Source organism: Heterocephalus glaber, unplaced genomic scaffold, assembly GCF_053883595.1.
Source record: "Heterocephalus glaber isolate CG9 unplaced genomic scaffold, H.glaber_assembly_v1.0 deba00001503, whole genome shotgun sequence".
Taxonomy (NCBI): Eukaryota; Metazoa; Chordata; class Mammalia; order Rodentia; family Bathyergidae; genus Heterocephalus; species Heterocephalus glaber.
Genome location: NW_028258323.1, coordinates 2151501 through 2162285, shown reverse-complemented (window position 1 = coordinate 2162285; position 10785 = coordinate 2151501).

Genomic DNA, 10785 nt, shown 5'->3' with positions numbered 1-10785 from the left:
ATTTAGGCTTGTCCTGTGAGTGGTGAGAGACCATTGCAGATTTTAAAGAGGGAATGAAAGTCATACCTGTGTTTGAGACAGATCTTTAGCTTCAGAGTGGAAGATGGAAGGAGGAGCGGACTGTGGAAAACACCCCGGAGCGGTGCTGGATGAATACGGATCACATTCGCATCCAAGCAGAATTGCTCTGAAAGAGCACCGGGCCTGGGCTGTGGCTCAGTGAGTGACCTGGGTTTCCTCCCCCGGATCATCCCCTCCCCTCCCCCCAGACACATCCCAGAGTGGACAGGGAGGGTTTTCTTTCGTGTTATTTTTTTATAGGTCTCTCTCTCTCTCTCTCTCTTCTTTCTTGCATTTTTTGTTTTTGTTTTTTGCAGTGCTGACATTGAACCCAGGCAAGCTCTCTACCACTAGGCTCTCTGCTCAACCATACTGCATTTTTACATTTCCTAATTTAATAGAAAAAAAAGAACAATTTTATTACATATTAGAATGCATTGAACTTAAAATAGATGCCTTGAGCAGTATTTCCATGGCACCCACTGACTTAATGGCCAAGTTGATCATCAAGGTTCACGGTGATTTTGTGAGCTCAGGAAACCGTTGTTCTGTTGAGCTCCTGCACACGGGTCAGGCTGCACCCTGAAAATGCCATGACCCCTCCTAGGATATGTATTTTTAGATCAGAATAATATTAAATATCACTAAAATAAACATAAAGAAATCTAAGATTTTCATGATTTTTCCCAGTGATAACTTTATTTCCATGCTGTCCATTCTGGTAGCTTTTAGTTGCGTGTGGAGTTTTAATTAAAATTAAACAAATCCATTTCTCCTTGTTGCACTAGCCTCATTTTAAGTGCTCAGTAGTGACGTGTGGCCAATGTCTACCTTACTTAAAAGACCAGCTAACCAGATGTGGTGGTACACAGTTATAATCCAGCTGCTTGGGAGACTGAGGCAGGAGGATCACAGGTTTGAGGTCAGTCTGGGCAACTTAGTGAGGCCCTGTCTCAAAATAAAATTTTAAAAGGGCTAAGAATGTAGCTCTAGGTAGAACATTTGCCTAACATGGGTGAGGCCCTGGGTTCAAGTCCCAGTACTGAGGGGAGGAGGAGTATAACAAATATTTGCAAAAACCATTTTCACTTTTTTCTTGCTCTATGAATATATTTGCTGAACTATTCACAATTGTCAAAATATGGAATCAACCTAAATGTCTATCTACTGATAAATGGATAAAGAAAATATGGCACATATACACAATGGCATACTGTTCAGCCATAAAAAAGAATGAAATCCTGTCATTTGGAACAATAGGAATGGAACATAAGAACATTATGTGAAGTGAAATAAGCCAGGCATACAAAGACAAGTACCACATGATCTTACTACTACATGGATTCTAAGAGCTTTGACCAGTGCAGTGACATGAACTTGTAGTCTCAGCTATTCAGGAGGCTGAGGCAGGAAAATCACTTGAGCTGAAGAGACCATCTTGGACAATACAGCAAGACCCTGCCAAAGAAATATTAACTGATTGGAGGAATAGACAAGTTTAACCTGATTTAAACATCGCACTGTGTATACATATACAAAAAACACCACATTATCCCATTAGTATGTACAATGTGTATACTTTTATGTATCAGTTAAAGAAAATGTTTGCTGAGAAATCCTGGACTAAGTATGTGGAAGATAAGATGTAATACTGAGCATAAAGGACACAGATCTCAGAGAATGTTTTTCTGAAAAGAAAGTGAAATCAGAACTCCACATCGTATCAGAGTTACATTTGGATTACTATGTTCCATGTACCAGCTACACAATTTCAAGCCCACCCGTAGTCTCAAGCAAGATCTAAATGGCACCTGTGTGACCTGTGACCTGCGACCCCAGGGATGTCTCCTGCACATCAGCCCCTGCCACCCTCCCCTGCCTGTGCTCCTGGATCTGCCTCGGCCTAATGTCTCTTTAGCCACATCCACACATTAGTAGGGAGGCTTTCAGCGACACGAACTAGAAGCAGGCTCGCTGTTCTTGTAAGGATTATGCCTTTGGAGAAAGCGCAGGGAAGGAAGTTCCTCCTGGAAGGGTTAAGTAACTTTAATGAAGAAAGCTGTCCTGGTGGCCCTCGAAGACCCAGCTCGGCTGCAGCTTTCCTCTGAGTGCTGTACTCGGTCTCCTCCAGTGTGTCCTGCCCTTGGCTGTGCTGATGGGTTTGGGCGCCACATCTTCTCCAGCAGCTGATGCACTGTGGGTCGTGACAGGGGACATGCACATTTAGTCACCACGCTGCCCCCAGGGCCTCACATGGGCTGGGACCTGTGGCACTGCTGGTGTTTGCTTTCTGTCTCTAGTCTTGTGCTTACATTCCCACCATCAGAGACTTCCAGGTTGTTCCTTTCATCTTTACTTTAAAATTAGGCACATGTACTCAGGAGGCTGAAGCAGGAGGATCACTGCAAGTTGGAGATGAGCCTGGGCTATTTAGTGAATTCAAGTCCAGCTTCAACTACATAGGAAGACCCTGTCTCAAAAAAATGAAACAAAACAACAAAAATAACAAAAATTAGGCACAGCACAGAGAGTTAAGTGGCTTTTCACAAGTGACACAATGAATAAAACTCTGGACTGTGACTCAGTGGTCAGTCACCAGCACTGGTCTTACTCCCTTTCCTGAAGTGGCCCAGTATGGTGTCTGTAAGGAATCAAATCCATGTTTGTCCCTAGTATGAGCCAAATACTGTATTCCTAAAGTAGAAGGAAAAACAAGTCTTACATAAAACCCTAGATGTGTCAAAAACTAACTTTTGTTTTTTGAGACAGGGTCTCCCTATGCAGTTCACAACGAACTCACCTTGTACCCTAGACTGGCCTCTAACTCACAGCAATCCTCCTGCCTCAGCCTCCCAAATGCTGGGATCACAGGTATCAAAGCTCACTTGTTTTAAACTTAATTTCACTCATATATTTTGACATATATAATGATTATACTCATCAAAGAGAATTTGTACCTTACACAATATACCTTAATTCTTTTTTCCTATTCCCCTCCCTTCCCTTCAATCTTTCTTCCCTCTCCCTTTACAAAATGTTGTTTCTACTGTTTTCCTTCCATTCTTTTTTATTTTGGTCCCTATTTCCTCCCTTCCTCGTTTCCCTTTCCATTTGAACATGTTCTTCCTACCTCCCAATATCGATTCTCCATTATGCTCCTTATTTACCCTTTGGGTTTCTCACACAAGAAAAACAATGTGATATTTATTTAAAATTATATTCTCAAGGTGCATCCATTTACCTGAAATGTCTCAAGTTTACCCTTCTTTATGGCAGTGTAGTAATCCATTGTATATAAAACCCACATTTTCTTTACCATTTATCCATTGATGGGCATACGGTCTGTTTCCAAGATAAGCGATTACAAATTGTGCTGCTATAAACGTGGGTGGGCACATATTGCTGCGGTATGATGCTTTTAATTCTTTTGGGAAGATACCAAGAAGAAGTATAGCTGGGTTGAATGAAACCTCTAGTTTTTGTTCTTTGAGGTATCTCCAATACTGATTTCCACAGTGGTTGCACTAGTCTACACTCCCACCAACAGTGGAGCAGGGTTCCTCTTTCCCCACAGGCCCGCCAGCATTTGTTATTGGTTGATTTCATGATAGCAGCCATTCTTTCTGGAGTGAGGTGGAATCTCAGCGTTGTTTTCATTTGCATCTCTCGAATGACTAGTGATGTTGAACATTTTTTCATATGTTTATTCGCTATTTCTACTTCTTCATCTGAGAAGTTCATCTCAGATGCCCATTTTTGGACTGGATTTTTAAATTTTAGGGGTCTGATTTTATGAGTTCTTTATATATTCTAGATATTAGTCCTTTGAGGAATAGCTGGTAAAAAATTTTTTTGCATGCTGTGGGTTGTTTCTCCACTCTGTTGGCGGTTTCTTTTACTGGGCAAAGGCTTTTTAATATAATGTAACCCCAGCTGTTGATTCTTTGTGATATTTCCTGTGCGATTGGGCTTCTGTCCGAGGCCTTTGCCTACATCCCTGTCTCCCAGCATTCAGCTCGCTTTCAAAGAGGGAAGCTCCCCTTCCCACCACCCAGGAGGCCCGGGGCTTCCCCCATTGCTGAGCCTTCGTCATGTGTCCAGCAGAGGGCGCTGCAGGCGCTTCACATCTGTCCCCCTGGCCTCTTTCAGTCCTCTGGATCCACCAGGTCCTTGTTTGGGGTAAATATTTTTGGTGCCAGCTCATTGGTCTTGTTTTCCCCTGGTGTATAGTAGGAGCTGGTGGGCCTTGAGCCACCTGAGGAGAGTCTCTTTTCTATCACAAGTGGGGGAAGCCCCGGGCCTCCTGGGTGGTGTGTGCCACCACACCTGGCAGGATAGTGTTTCTAAAAGAAGATTAAAAATCTCAATCTATTAAAGATTAATGGGTCTAGTTCCATTCTAATCAACAGATACCATTATAAAGATCATCAAAAGATATTTAAAATTATGATAAGCCATAAACTGGAAGAAGAAAATATTTAATCCTGGCATAATCAGAAAGATAACAAAAACTTAATAGAAAAATGGGCCCCAAATTGAAAATTTTGTAGAAAAGGAAATTTGAATTGGTAGTCAATACATTAAAACCTCATTTGTAACTTGATAAGTGCAATTAAAACCACAAGACACCATAATCTATCAATTGGCATAAATTAAGAAATTTGTCAAAACCAAGTGTTGGCCAGAATCTAGGACAGCTGGAATCACTGGAGATTTTTCTTAAATGTAGAAATCGAGATAACCATGTTGGAAGACAATTTGACATCCAGTGACATCAAGGTCTAGCATCTCGGGAAAGCAGCAGTTATGCTGCTAGAGAACAGTCCCTGTGTGCACAAGCTTGTGGTCTGTGAAGGGAAGAGGCTGGAAACAGCCTGAGAGCAGTGTGTGTCATCAGGAAAGACAAATTCGGGATGCGATCCTTACCCAGTGCAGTCCTGCTTTGCAGCAAAACTCAGTGCATAACAGTTGTGTGTGTCAACAGGAACCATGGAGGCATCGGCCAGAGGTGCATGTGAGATGGATATGCAGAGGTGAGGGAATTTGGGGGCTGCATGCCCAAAACCTCCTGCAGTGCATGGTTAGACATTAACAGATAGCTCTCATCCTCCCCATACTCTGATCTATCATTTAGACTGGTCCCAAGGTCAGTCATGTAACAGACCACCCTGCCATCCGTCCCCTGTCCTTTCCCTGTCCCCCACATGAGTTCCTGCCCAGATGCCCTTCTTTTTTCTTTTATTCTTGCTTCCTGGTTCTTTCAATAAAAAGCCACAGAAGCTGCAGTTTGAAGCTGTCTTTATGAGACTCTCATGCTGAGGGGTCGGGGCTAAGGGCAGCCCTCTGGGCCCTCTCGGAGTTTGAGTTGGACACTCACTCCGAGTGATCCTTTGTTTCATCCTGTGTGCTGTGCCACGGTAGTGAACTGTGACAAGGGACAAATCTCGTACATACAGTGCTGAGCAAGAAAAGCAAGTTGCAGAAAAGCATATATACTACTACTTAAATTTCAAAATCATCACAAGTAAGTGCAAATAAGAAAAAGCTACAAGAGGGGCCAGGGATTTAGCTCACTGGTTGCCGATGCCTGCTTCAAAAGCACAAGGTCCCAAGTTCGATCCCTGGTACCAAAAAGAAAAAAAAAGAAAAAGCTACAAGAAATACATGAAAATGATACTTAAAGAACATTACATTCAGGGTACTGTTTGTCTCTGTGGAAGACAGATGTGTTTGGAGAGGATGTTAAGTTTTACTTAATCTTCTTTCTTTTTTCAGTGCTGGGGATCATACTGAAGCCCTTGCACATGTTAGGCAAGGGCTCTATTATTGAGCTATATTCTTGGCCTTTTCTATTTATTTTTAACTTTATTTATTTAATTGTTTGTTTTTTATACAGGATCTCGCACTGTAGCCCAGATGGACTTGAACTCTCTGTAACCCAAGCTAGCACTCATGATCCTCCTGCCTCAGCCTCCCTAGTAGCTGGGATTACAGGTGTTCACTACCATGCCCAGCTTTTAATTATCCTTTTTTTTCTTTTTTTGGTACTGGGGATTGAACCCAAGGCCTTCACACTAAACTATATATCCAGCCCTTATATATTTTTTAAATTTTGAAACAGGTTCTTGTTAAGTCACTAAGTTGTCCAGGTTGGGCTGGAACTTGCTGTCCTCCTGCCTCAGCCTCCCAGAGTGCTGGAATTAGAGGCATGTGTACCATGCCTGGCATGCTAGTAAGTGCCAAAATTATTTTATATAGAAATTTTCTTATTTTTGAATAATGAAAAGTGTATGCTTAGACCACTACTAGTTCTGGATAGGGAGAAGTCATTCTGATGGAATGTGACAGATTTACACTGGAGTCCTGGTTGTAGAGATAAAGCACTGAGAGAAAATCTGTGAGCATTGAAAAAAGAAACTACATAATCATGCTTGATTGAATTTGGGAATGAAAAAGAAAAAGGCTAAATAGAAGTTCCACTATTCACATTTTGGGTTTTTTGTTTGTTCATTTAAGGTGTTTAGTTTTGTTTTTTTGAGACAGGGTCTCACTGCTTAGCTTGGGCTGGTCTTGAACTCACTATATAGCCTAGTTTGGCCTCAAATTCACAGCACTCCTCCTGCCTCAGCCTCCCTAGTGCTGGTATTATAGGCATGCACCAACACAACTGGCCCACTAGTCATATTTTGAAAGCCAAGAAAATTAGGGCAGCACAGTGGAAGCTGGATGAATAACTTCTGATTCAAAGTCGAGTGTGCAGAACCTCACTGTGTACAGAAGAAGCCAGTTCACAAAAAAAGAGAAAAAAGGATCAAGGAGAATAATTAAAAGTCCATCCTTATTAGTCAAAGAAATAAAATATTGGCAAAGACAAAAACAGAATCAGAATCAATAGGGATGGCAGGAAATGATCTCACACATTGCTGTTAGTAGAAAGCTTTCTAGGGGTCACTTGTTCAAGGTATCAGAAATCTCAGGGTGAGGGAGGGTGTGGCTCCAAGGTAGAGCCTTCACCTGGCCAGGGGGAGGCCCTGGCTTCTTTCCCAGAAAAACCTCTTGAATTTCTGTGCCTTCCAATATAGCAGGGTTTTTTTTTTAGAAGAAAAGGTGTTTCACCAATGTAGCACTTCAACATTTTTGGAAATACCTTAATGACTCAGCTACAAGTTATACAACATAATAAACATTTTTGAAAACTGAAAAATTCAAAACAACCAGCTATCTAAAATTGAGAGCTTGGCAAAAGGCATACTGGTAAGCGCATAGAGCGAAATACTCTGTAGTCATGTAAAATGTTGTTAAATATAAAAACTGAGTTTTTGACTTAGTAAGTTATTCAGCATAAATTCTTAAATGGGGAAAAGGGTATCTTTTAAAAAAACATTAGGGCTAGGGATGTAGCTCTATGGTTAGGTTTTTGCATAGCCCGTGTAAGCCCTGGGTTTGGTCCCCAGAACTATATATTCCTTGAAATACAAATATATATTTTCTCCTTGACCTTAATATATACAGGAAAAAATCAATATATGTAGAGAAAATGATCTAAAAGGATGTACAACAAGATTGCTGGGAAGCGTATTTTGTTTGTTCTGGTTTGTGTGTATGTGTGATGGCAACTTCCCCAAGCTGGCTTTGAATTCTTGTGCTCAAACGATATTCCTGCCTCAGCCTCCTGAGTAGCTAGGCCTACACGTATACTACCATATCTGGCTTCATAGTTGCCGTTTTAAAATAATGTCATTATTTTTCTTTTCTTTTTTTCTTTCAGGGTCGCTCAGTGTAGCCCAAGCAAGTCTCAAACTCACAATCCTTCTGCCTCAGTCTCCTAAGTGCAAGATTATAGGCAAGTGCCATCATGCCTGGATAATTTTTCAACAGTAAGCATATTACTTCTATATAATGAAATAAAACATTACTAACATTTACTTTTGGTTATTAAAAATATCTGTGTGCTTTTCCTTGGGTGAATGAAAAATATGTTTAGGTGTCATGAGAGCAAAGAGAGAGGATGAGGCACACCTTCTGCCTTCTTCTCTGGGGATTGTATTGGTGCCATCCTACCCCTATTCTTCCCTGGAAGTGCTCTGAGGAGAAGGAAGGCCAGCTCACAGAGGCCTGTGTCAGGCCAGGCCACCCCAATAGAACATGCATGGGTTTAAGCAGCCTGTTTCTGTTTGTTTGTTTGTTTGTTTTTGACGGTCTCATTACGTAGCTCAGGCTGGCCTTGAACTCACAGCAATCCTCCTGCCTCAGCCTCCTGAGTGCTGGGATTATAGATGTGTGCTACCGTACCCAGCCAAGCAGCCTATTTCACTGGAAAAATGATCCCAAGAGGTGCTGGGGGTGGAGGGGGGAACCCCTAACAATGCAGGACCCTACGGATTACCCCAGGGCACTGGGTTTAGCCTCCAAACTCTGCAGCACAGTACACAAACCCCCTCTGGGCTGCCCTGGAAGAAGCAGGTGAGACTGCTGGAATTTAAGTCTTGTTTCCCTGATTGAAAGTTGCTTTGGAAAGGACCAGAAGGAGGAACCTCCTAGCACCTGTCGCCTCCCTTCCTCTGCAAAGCCTGGCAGAGAGGAAGACCTCAGGGGGCCTAAGTGCCCACAAGGGGAGCCGGGACTCCACCCCTCTGCGTCCCGACACCAGGAACCCCACTCCAGCACAGCTGTGTGAGACCTCAACCTCCAGGCCTCCTTTCTAATGCTGATTTTAAATGTTTTGATTTTTTATTCATAATAATCTGAAGGTCTAAGCCTCTCCTGAGGTGGGAGAAGAGGATAAAATGAGGGCGGGAATTAAGAAGATTATAATTCAATCCGATTAGTTTGTGCTTAACCAGTGCTAGGAGGTGGGGAAGTAGGAAAGATACTTAAGGCTTAAGGTGTGGGCCCCAGAGTTTAAACATACTGGAATACTTTGATCACCTGAAACTCTGGAGACCAAGGGATCTCAGAAGTAAAAGGGTTTAGTTTACTGAGGCGTTACAGATGCTAGCCAGAAAGGACCCATCCCAGGACAAGTCCCTGCAGCACCCCAGCAGCAAGGAAGTAGTTGAGAAGTAGCCACAGGACCTATGAGGCCCAAGACTTTTCTTTTCTTTTTTTTTCTTTTTTTTTTGGTACCGGGGATCGAACTCGGATCCTTGCACTTGCATAGCAGGTGGCAAAACCACTGAGCTAAATCCCCCGCCCAACTTTTCTAATAAAAACAGGGGGGATCATCCAAATTAAACATAGGAAGGGCATTACAGAGTGGGAAAAGGACAAGCAGAAGAAGGAGAAGCAGTTGCCGCCTCTGGACTGCTGGGACCGCAGCAAGATGGTGACACCTAAAGGGTTTGCACTGGCTTTTAACACATATTCGGGAACATATATGGGCTTTCATTCTGTTCAGCCTGTAGCTTGTGATGGATTAACCTCACCCGCCCTCCTTCCCTTCCCTCCCTTTCTGGGCTTTTGTAAGTGAATTTAGGACACACCAGGAAATTTCCCATACCAACTTCCATCTACAGGAAACCCTAAAGTGGCACCAAGGGTCTGCAACAGCCCTCTATTTGCAGAGTCACATCCACGGACTCAAAAGACCATGAATCAAAAATATTCTGGGAAATAAAAATCCCGAGAGTTCCAAAAAGCAACACTTGCATTTGCCACGTGCCAAGCACCACGTGGATACTACATGGATGAAGTGACAGGGAGGCCACCCTCAGGATCCCCAGCCACATCCCAGTCCTCGGTCCCTCTCCTGACCCAGTGTTTGCGTTCCACCTCATGTGTGCACTGTATGGCTAAGTTGGATGCTGTGTTCACACTGAACCTGGGCGGACTTCTAGCAATTAGTAGCATTTGCATTGTTGGGTTCAATAAGTAACCTAGAGTGATGTGAAGATCCAGGAGGATGTGCTGAATGTACACTGGGCCGAGCTATGTCATTTTGGAAAGGGACTCAGCCTCATGGGTCTTGTTATCCCCGGGGGCCCGGGACTGAGGCTCTGAAGACTCTGAGGGTTGTCTGCGACTAGATACAGTGTCAGTGCATGTGAGATTATGTGACAGGTGGAAATGAAGATGCTCCAGGAGCACAACTGCAAGAGCAGATGAGCCCCGTGTCCCTCAAGATCCCTCTTCAGCCTTCTCTGCTCTGCTTTGTCAGGAAAGCTGGCCTTTGCTCAGGGGAGTAACTGCTTTCCTCGTCCTGGCTTCTGGGAGTGGTATTTGGGGGTAGGAATGTCACTCAGGAGGGCAAGGGGAAGGAGGAGGAGACTGGAGTGTTTCCTCCCCACTTCCCCCCTGCACAAGAGTCCCCACGGGTCCAGCCTCCCCTGGAATCTGTCCACACCCTTATTAAACTGCTTGAGTTGCCTGTGTGTGCCCTGAGTGTCCCACCAGCAGCCTGGTGGAGAGCAGGACGTGGACTCCACAAGAGAGGGTGAGATACATATCCAGCAGAACTTGAGGAAAGGAGTGACGGTGAGAAGTAGAGGCCAGTGAAATGGACAGCTCTTTTAATCTTTTTTCTAATGAAAATGGTACTCCATATTGACAGCATCCTTGAGTGAAGATTTAAAAGTCCTGAGTGGTGTGCGCATGCACACACACACACACACACGCACACACAGCTGGCGAATGGCTGCTTGTGGCTGAGCATATAGCAAAGGCCATCGTGTATCTTCTGTCCTGAGCTGTCCTCAGCTGCATCTGGGCTCTACAACACAGTTAACA